The 10,210-nt window shown below is 37.8% G+C and overlaps 1 non-coding gene across 1 annotated transcript; it reads left to right on the top strand.

Moving 5' to 3' along the window:
- The first annotated feature begins 1,010 nt into the window (after positions 1-1,010).
- Positions 1,011-1,118, top strand: LOC130971041 (small nucleolar RNA R71). Its single transcript, XR_009082277.1, has one exon. It is a non-coding gene; the product is annotated as a small nucleolar RNA R71 (small nucleolar RNA).
- The last annotated feature ends 9,092 nt before the right edge of the window (positions 1,119-10,210 follow it).

Below are 10,210 nucleotides of genomic sequence, written 5' to 3' on the forward strand. Positions count from 1 at the left end.
ATGATTGCTCCAAGGTACTTAGCAACTTGCTCTTTAGTAATATCTTCATCCTCTTCAGAGGAAGAATACTCATCAAAGCTCATGAATGCTAGAAGTAGGTTCAATGGAATCTCTATGGTCTTTGTATGAGCCTCAGATTCCCTTAGTTCCTCAAAGGGGAACTTCTTTTCGTTTAGAGGACATCCCATGAGGTTTCTCTCGGTGGGAATCACGTCCTCCTTACTCTCTCCAGGTTTGGCCATGTTGGTCATGGTTATGGCCTTGCACTCTCTCTTAGAATTTTCTTCTGTATTGCTTAGGAGAGTGCTAGGAGTAGTTTCAGTAACCTTTTTACTCAGTTGACCCACTTGTGCCTCCAAATTTCTAATGGATGATCTTGTTTCATTCATGAAACTTAGTATGGTCTTAGATAGATCAGAGACTATGGTTGATAAGCCAGAATGATTCTGCTCAGAGTTCTCTCTCTGTTGCTGAGAAGATGATGGAAAAGGTTTGCTATTGCCAAACCTGTTTCTCCCACCATTATTGTTATTGAAGCCTTGTTGAGGCTTCTGTTGATCCTTTCATGAGAAATTTGGGTGATTCCTCTATGAGGAATTGTAGGTGTTTCCATAGGGTTCTCCCATGTAATTCACCTCTTCCATTGCAGGATTCTCAGGGTCATAAGCTTCACCTTCAGAGGAAGCTTCTTTAGCACTGCCAGATGCAGCTTGCAATCCAGTCAGATTCTGAGAAATCATATTGACTTGCTGAGTCAATATTTTGTTCTAAGCCAATATGGCATTCATAGTATCAATCTCAAGAACTCCTTTCTTCTGAGTTGTCCCATTACTCACAGGATTTCTTTAAGAAGTGTACATGAACAGGTTATTTGCAACCATTTCAATGAGTTCCTGGGCTTCTGCAGGCATTTTCTTTAGATGAATGGATCTGCCTGCAGAATGGTCCAATGACATCTTGGATAACTCAGACAGACCATCATAGAAGATACCTATGATGCTCCATTCTGAAAGCATGTCAGAGGGACACCTTCTGATCAATTGCTTGTATCTTTCCCAAGCTTCATAGAGGGATTCACCTTCCTTCTGTTTAAAGGTTTGAACTTCCACTCTAAGCTTACTCATCTTTTGAGGTAGAAAGAATTTAGCTAAGAAGGCATTGACCAGCTTTTCCCAAGAGTTCAGGCTGTCTCTAGGTTGTGAGTTCAACCATACACTAGCTCTGTCTCTCACAGCAAAAGGGAAAAGCATAAGTCTGTAGACCTCGGGATCAACTCCATTGATCTTAACAGTGTCATAGATTTACAAAAATTCAACCAAGAACTGATGAGGATCTTCCAATAGAAGTCCATGAAACTTGCAATTCTGTTGCATCAAAGAAACTAATTGAGGCTTAAGCTCAAAGTTGTTTGCTCCAATGGTAGGAATAGAGATGCTTCTCCCATAGAAATCAGGAGTTGGTGCAGTAAAGTTACCAAGCACCTTCTTTTCATTATTGGCATTGTTGTTATTTTCGGTTGCCATGTCTTCTTCTTTTTTGAAAATTTCTATCAGGTCCTCTCTAGAGAGTTGTGCTTTAGCTTCTCTTAACTTCCTCTTCAGAGTCCTTTCAGGTTCAGGATCAGCTTCAACAAGAATGCCTTTATCTTTGTTCCTACTCATATCAAAGAGAAGAAAACAAAAAAAGTATGGAATCCTCTATGTCACAGTATAGAGATTCCTTGATGTGTCAGAAGAAAAGAAGAATAGAAGGGTGAGGTAGAGAATTTGAACTTATAGAAAGAGGGGGGTCCGAATTATCAAAGGAGGATAAGTGTTAGTGATTAAATAGAAGGAGATGAGAAAGAGAGTTTTCAAAAATAAAAAAAAAAAGATTTTTGAAAAAGTGGTTAGTGATTTTCAAAAATTGGGAGAGAAAAAGTGATTAGATGGTTTTGAAAAATGTAAGAAATAGTGATTAGTTAAAAAAGATTTAAAAATAATTTTAAAAAGATAAGAAGTTAGAAAAAAAAGTTTGAAATCAAATTAAAAGAGATATGATTGAAAAAAAATTTGATTGAAAAATATATGATTTGAAAAAGATATGATTGAAAATATTTGATTTTTAAAAATTGATGACTTGACTAACAAAAAATTAAAAGATATGATTCTAAAATTCAAATATTGAACCTTTCTTAACAAGAAAGTAACAAACTTGAAATTTTTGAATCACACATTAATTGTTAGCAAGGATTTTCGAAATTATTAAAAAAATAAAAAAAAGATTTGGTTTTGAAAAAGATATAATTGATAAGAGAGGATATGAAAAAGATAAGATTTTGAAAAAATTAGTTTTAAAACTTGAAAAATTGAAAAAGATTTGAATTGAAAACAAAACTACCTCCTTGGTGCTATCCTGGCGTTAAACGCCCAGAATGGACTTGTCTACCTTCTTGGGCGTTAAACACCCAGCCAGGTACCTTGGCTGGCGTTTAAACGCCAGAAATCCTTCCTTACTGGGCATTTTGAACGCCCAACTTTTTCTTTGTGATTCCTCTGCTGTATGTTCTGAATCTTCAATTCTCTGTATTATTGACTTGAAAAGACATAATGTTGAAATTTTTTTTGAATTTTTAATGATGAGAGAGAAAAACAACAAAATGAAACTAATCATAAAAAACTAAGATCAAATAAACAATGCATGCAAGAACACTTTGAATGTCAAGATGAATACCAAGAACACTTTGAAGATTATGATGAACATCAAGAACATATTTATGAAAATTTTAAGAAAAGAAAGACATGCAAGACACCAAACTTAGAAGTTTTCATACTAGAGATACTAACAATTTGAGAATGCACATGAGAAACAACAAAAGACACAAAACAAGAGAATTTAAAGATCAGACAAAGAAAATCATCAAGAACAACTTGAAGATCAATGAAGAACACAATGCATATATTTTCGAAAAATGCAAGAAAATTAGAAACATGCAATTGACACCAAACTTGAAATTTGACACTAGACTCAAACAAAAAACACAAAAAAAAATTGATTTTATGATTTTAAAATTTTTTTGTATTTTTTTTCGAAAATTATTTTGAAAAAGAAAATAAGAAACTCAAAATTTTTAATAAGAATTCCAGGAATCATGCAATGTTAGTCTAAAGCTTCAGTCTAAAAAGATTAGACAGGGCTAAACAAGATTCAGCAAGACATTACATACAACAGCCAAATTGATGGGAATCAACTAGCTCATGTGATGATAAAAGCACCATCTGAAACTCTAGAATTCATTCTTAAAAATTCTGAAGAACAAAATAAAAAGAAAAAAAATACATAATCTAAGCAACAAGATGAACCGTCAGTTGTCCAAACTCGAACAATCCCCAGCAACGGCGCCAAAAACTTGGTACACGAAATCGTGAGTTCACACTTTTCTCACAACTCCGCGCAGCTGACCAGCAAGTGCACTGGGTCATCCAAGTAATACCTTACGTGAGTAAGGGTCGATCCCACGGAGATTGTCGGCTTGAAGCAAGCTATAGTCATCTTGTAAATCTCAGTCAGGCGGATTCAAATGGTTATGAAGTTTTGATAATTAAAAGAGAAATAGAACATAAAATAGGATAGAGATACTTATGTAATTCATTGGTGGGAATTTCAGATAAGCGTATGGAGATGCTTTGTTCCTCCTGAATCTCTGCTTTCCTACTGCCTTCATACAGTCATGCGTACTCCTTTCCATGGCAAGCTGTATGTTGGGGGATCACCGTTGTCAATGGCTAACGTCCGTCCTCTTAGTAAAAATGGTCCTCTACGATTTTCTACATGGCTAATCATCTGTCGGTTCTCGATCATGTCGGAATAAGATCCATTGATCCTTTTGCGCACTGTCACTGTGCTCAGCACTCGTGAGTTTGAAGCTCGTCACAGTCATCCCATCCTAGATCCTACTCGGAATACCACAGACAAGGTTTAGACTTTCTGGATCTCAAGAATGCTGCCAATTGATTCTAGCTTATACCACAAAGACTCTGATCGCACGGAATGGAAGCTCTGTTGTCAGGAGAGGCAACCATGCATCATGAACCAGTAGGCCAAGAGATACACACTCAAGCTTTTGCAGATAGAACGGAAGTGGTTGTCAAGCACGCGTTCATAAGGGAGGATGATGATGAGTGTCACAGATCATCACATCCATCAGGTTGAAGTACGAGTGAATATTTTAGACTAAGAATAAGCGTGAATTGAATAGAAGAACAATAGTACGTTGCATTAATTCATGAGGAACAGCAGAGCTCCACACCTTAATCTATGATGTGTAGAAACTCCACCGTTGAAAATACATAAGAACAAGGTCTAGGCATGGCCATGCCTCCCAAATAACATGAAACAATCGAAAAAGGGTTCAAAGACCTGATCCCAAGATCAAAGATGATCAAAAGATGGAAATACAATAGTAAAAGATCCTATTTATAGTGAACTAGTAACCTAGGGTTTACAGAAATAAGTAAATGATGCAGAAATCCATTTCTAGGACCCACTTGGTGTGTTCTTGGGCTAAGCATTGAAGCTTCCACGTGCATAGGCTTTTCTTGGAGTTAAACGCCAGCTCTGGTGCCAGTTTGGGCGTTTAACTCCAATTCTGGTGCCAGTTTGGGCGTTTTACGCCAAAATTTTTATGCTGACTTGGAACGCCAGTTTGGGCCATCAAATCTCGTTAAAAGTATGTACTATTATATATTGCTGGAAAGCCCAAGATGTCTACTTTTCAATGCAATTAAGAGCGCGCCAATTAGGCTTCTATAGCTCCAGAAAATTTACTTCGAGTGCAGGGAGGTCAGAATCCAACAGCATCTATAGTCCTTTTTCAGCCTCTGAATCAGATTTTTGCTCAGGTCCCTCAATTTCAGCTAGAAAATACCTGAAATTACAGAAAAATACACAAACTCATAGTAAATTCCAGAAATATTATTTTTGCATAAAAACTAATAATTATATACTAAAAACTAACTAAATCATACTAAAAACTACCTAAAAACAATGCCAAAAATCGTATAAATTATCCGCTCATCACTTACCAAGTTTGGTGACCACCAATTGTGTACCATTGCACAAATCTTCTGAGTGGTCAATATTCCTTAGCAACATTATAGGGGTTCCAACCTTTAAAGTCAACTCATGATTTGGAACTCTAGAACATTTGATTGTGTTTAGGAATTCAGGCATGTGTATAGATGCCAATAAGTCATTGTTGGTCTCTGTTGGGCATGCCTTGTCTGAGCTGTAATACATTTGTGCTTCAGTGGGATTTAAGCTCATCATGTAATTATTTATTTCATCAACTAATTGCAAAGTTGGAGCAAGTATTGCCCGGTCTTGAATGTGATCATCGATATTTATTCCCGAAAAAAGTTCTGGATAAGTAACTTTTCATATTGCCTGTATCGGGTCATCCCAATCTTTAACCAGGATGTCATCAGGGATCTGAATCTTGTCACATATATCCCCTGGTGTTTCGTGACTGTCATCACCAATACCAAGTATCCAATTAGCGAATTCTTTTAGCTCGGATGACCTTGTGTTAGAGTCAGTTGCCTTCAATCTTGATGAGCGGATAATTTGTATGCTTTTTGGCACTGTTTTTAGTATGTTTTTAGTATATTTTAGTTAGTTTTTAGTATATTTTTATTAGTTTTTAGTTAAAATTCACTTTTCTGGACTTTACTATGAGTTTGTATGTTTTTCTGTGATTTCAGGTATTTTCTGGCTGAAATTGAGGGACCTGAGCAAAAATCTAATTCAGAGGCTGAAAAGGACTGCATATGCTGTTGGATTCTGACCTCCCTGCACTCGAAGTGGATTTTCTAGAGCTACAGAAGCCCAATTGGCGCGCTCTCAACGGCGTTGGAAAGTAGACATTCTGGGCTTTCCAGCAATATATGATAGTCCATACTTTGCTTAAGATTTGATGGCCCAAACCGGCGTTCAAAGTCACCCTCAGAATTCCCAGCGTTAAACGCCGGAACTGACACCAAAGTGGGAGTTAAACGCCCAAACTGTCACAAAAGCTGGCGTTTAACTCCAAGAAGAGTCTCTACGCGAAAATGCTTCAATGCTCAGCCCAAGCACACACCAAGTGGGCCCAGAAGTGGATTTTTATGTCTTTTACTCATCTTTGTAATTCTTAAGCTACTAGTTCCCTATAAGTAGGACCTTTTGCTATTGTATTTTTCATCTTCGGACATCTAGTTCTTAGATCAGATCTTGGTTCTTCTGGTTCCCTCTTTGGGGCTTAAGCCAATGATCACTCTTGTTCTTATGTATTTTCAACGGTGGAGTTTCTACACACCATAGATTAAGGTGTGGAGCTCTGCTGTACCTCGAGTATTAATGCAATTACTATTGTTCTTCTATTCAATTCAGCTTGTTCTTGTTCCAAGATATCACTTGTTCTTCAACTTGATAAATGTGATGATCGTGACACCCATCATCATTCTCACCTATGAACGTGTGACCGTCAATCACCTCCGTTCTACCTTAGATTGGGTGGATATCTCTTGGGTTCTTTAACCGGAATCTTCGTGGTATAAGCTAGAATTGATGACTGCATTTAAGAGAATCCGGAAGGTCTAAACCTTGTCTGTGGTATTCTGAGTAGGATTCAATGATTGAATGACTGTGATGAGCTTCAAACTTGCGATTGTGGGGCGTTAGTGACAGACGCAAAAGAATCACTGGATTTTATTCCGACATGATCGAGAACCGACAGCTGGATAGCCGTGCCGTGACAGGGTGCATTGAACATTTCCACTGAGAGGACGGGAGGTAGCCACTGACAACGGTGAAACCCTACATACAGCTTGCCATGGAAAGGAGTAAGAAGGATTGGATGAAGACAGTAGGAAAGCAGAGAGACGGAAGGGACAAAGCATCTCCATTCGCTTATCTGAAGTTCTAACCAATGAATTGCATAAGTATCTCTATCTTTATCTTTTATTCATATATCATCCATAACCATTTGAGTCTGCCTGACTAAGATTTACAAGGTGACCATAGCTTGCTTCATACCAACAATCTCCGTGGGATCGACCCTTACTCGCGTAAGGTTTATTACTTGGACGATCCAGTGCACTTGCTGGTTAGTTGTGCGAAGTTGTGTTTATGCCATGGTATTGAGCACCAAGTCTTTGGGGCCATTACTAGGGATTATTTGAGTTGTGAAAAGTAGTGATCACAATTTCGTGCACCAAGTTTTTGGCGCCGTTGCCGGGGATTGTTTCGAGTATGGACAACTGACGGCTCATCTTGTTGCTTAGATTAGGTATTTTATTTTTTTTTTCAGAATTTCTTTAAGAATGAATTCTAGAGTTTCATGATGATCTGTTGAAATCTGGCTGGCTGTGAAGCCATGTCTAATCTTATTGGACCGAGGTTTCAACTTATCATCACAAGAGCTTGTTGATTTCTATCAATCTTGCTGTTGAAGCAATGATCTGCTGAGGCTTGGCTGGCCATTGGCCATGTCTAGTGTTTTGGACCGGAGCTTTCTTTGAAAGCTTGGCTGGCTGTGAAGCCATGTCTAATTCCTGGACCGGAGTCTTAGACTAGCATTGCAATGATTCCTGGAATTCTCATTAAGAATTCTGAAACCTTTATTTTCTTTTTTTCATATAATTTTCGAAAAAGCACAAAGAAATTACAAAATCATAAAAACAAAAAAATATTTTATGTTTCTTGTTTAAGTCTAGTGTCTTATTTTAAGTTTGGTGTCTTGCATGCATTGTTTATTTGATCTTGGTTCTATTTTCAAGACAATAATACAGAGAACTGAAGATTCAGTACATGCAGCAGAGGAATTATACAGAAAAAGCTGGGCGTTCAAAACGCCCAGTGAAGAAGGAAAACTGGCGTTTAAACGCCAGCCAGGATACCTGGTTGGGCGTTTAACGCCCAAAAGGGTAGCATTTTGGGCGTTAAACGCCAGAATGGATACCATTCTGGGCGTTTAACGCCAGGATGGCATAAGAGGGAAGATTCTGTTTTCAAATCAAATTTTTTCAGGTTTTCAAAATTTTTCAAAATCAAATCTTTTTCAAATCATATCTTTTCAATCAAATCTTTTTCAAAATCAATTTCTTTCCTTTTTCAAAGATACTTGCTAACAATTAATGATTTGATTCAACATTTCAAGTATGTTGCCTTTTCTGTTGAGAAAGGTTTAATGTTTGAATCATATCTTTCCTTATTAGCCAAGTCATTAATTTTTAAAATCAAATCTTTTTAAAATTGTTTTTCAAATAATATCTTTTCAAATCATATCTTTTTAATCACATCTTTTTCAAAAATAGTTTTCAATCATATCTTTTTTATTTCTAATTTCAAAATCTTTTTCAAAAATCACTTGATTTCTTTTCAATCTTAGTTTTCGAAAATCAATTACTATTTTTCAAAATGTTTTTTAAAATCTTTTTAATTTTCGAAAATTTCTTCCCCTCTTCTCACATCCTTCTATTTATGGAGTAACACTCCTCCTCAAAGCACAATTCGAACTCTGTCTCACTAAAGCTCGAATTCTTCTACTTCTTCCTTCTATTTTTCTTTTCCTCTGACACCTCAAGGAATCTCTATACTGTGACATAGAGGATTCCACATTTTCTTGTTCTCTTCTCTTTTATATGAGCAGGAACAAAGACAAAGGCATTCTTGTTGAAGCTGACCCTGAACCTGAAAGGACCTTGAAGCAAAAGCTAAGAGAAGCCAAGGCACAACTCTCTGTAGAGGACCTAACAGAAATCTTCAAAGAAGAAGAACCCATGGCAGCCAAAAACAACAACAATGCCAACAATGCAAGGAAGGTGCTGGGTGACTTTACTGCACCTACTCCCGACTTCTATGGGAGAAGCATCTCTATCCCTGCCATTGGAGCAAACAACTTTGAGCTTAAGCCTCAATTAGTTTCTCTAATGCAACAGAATTGCAAGTTCCATGGACTTCCATTGGAAGATCCTCATCAGTTCTTAGCTGAATTCTTGCAAATCTGTGACACTGTCAAGACTAATGGGGTTGACCCTGAGGTCTACAGACTTATGCTATTCCCTTTTGCTGTAAGAGACAGAGCTAGGATATGGTTGGACTCAGAACCTAAAGAAAGCCTGAACTCTTGGGAAAAGCTAGTCAATGCCTTCTTGGCAAAGTTCTTTCCACCTCAAAAATTGAGTAAGCTTAGAGTGGAAGTCCAAACCTTCAGACAGAAGGAAGGAGAATCCCTCTATGAAGCTTGGGAAAGATACAAATAATTGATCAGAAAGTGTCCCTCTGACATGCTTTCTGAATGGAGCATCATAGGTATTTTCTATGATGGTCTCTCTGAACTATCTAAGATGTCATTGGATAGCTCTGCTGGAGGATCTCTTCATCTGAAGAAGACGCCTACAGAAGCTCAAGAGCTCATTGAAATGGTTGCAAATAACCAATTCATGTACACTTCTGAAAGGAATCCTGTGAACAATGGGACAAATCAGAAGAAAGGAGTTCTTGAGATTGATACTCTGAATGCCATATTGGCTCAGAACAAGATATTGACTCAGCAAGTCAATTTGATTTCTCAAAGTCTGTCTGGAATGCAAAATGCACCAGGCAGTACTAAGGATGCTTCATCTGAAGAAGAAGCTTATGATCCTGAGAACCCTTCAATGGAAGAGGTGAATTACATGGGAGAACCCTATGGAAACACCTATAATTCTTCATGGAGAAATCATCCAAATCTCTCATGGAAGGATCAACAGAGACCCCAGCAAGGTTTCAACAACAATAATGGTGGAAGAAACAGGTTTAGCAATGGCAAGCCTTTTCCATCATCTTCTCAGCAACAGATAGAGAATTCTAAGTAGAACCACTCTGACTTAGCAACCATGGTCTCTGATCTAATCAAAACCACTCAAAATTTCATGACTGAAACAAGGTCCTCCATTTGGAATTTGGAGGCACAAGTGGGACAGCTGAGCAAGAAAATTACTGAACTCCCTCCTAGTACTCTTCCAAGCAATACAGAAGAAAATCCAAAGGGAGAGTACAAGGCCATCAACATGGCCGAATTTGGAGAGGAGGAAGAGGCAGTGAACGCCACTGAGGAAGACCTCAATGGACGTCCACTGGCCTCCAATGAGTTCCCTAATGAGGAACCATGGGAATCTGAGGCTCACATTGAGACCATAGAGATTCCAAT

Source organism: Arachis stenosperma, chromosome 3 (assembly GCF_014773155.1).
Source record: "Arachis stenosperma cultivar V10309 chromosome 3, arast.V10309.gnm1.PFL2, whole genome shotgun sequence".
Taxonomy (NCBI): Eukaryota; Viridiplantae; Streptophyta; class Magnoliopsida; order Fabales; family Fabaceae; genus Arachis; species Arachis stenosperma.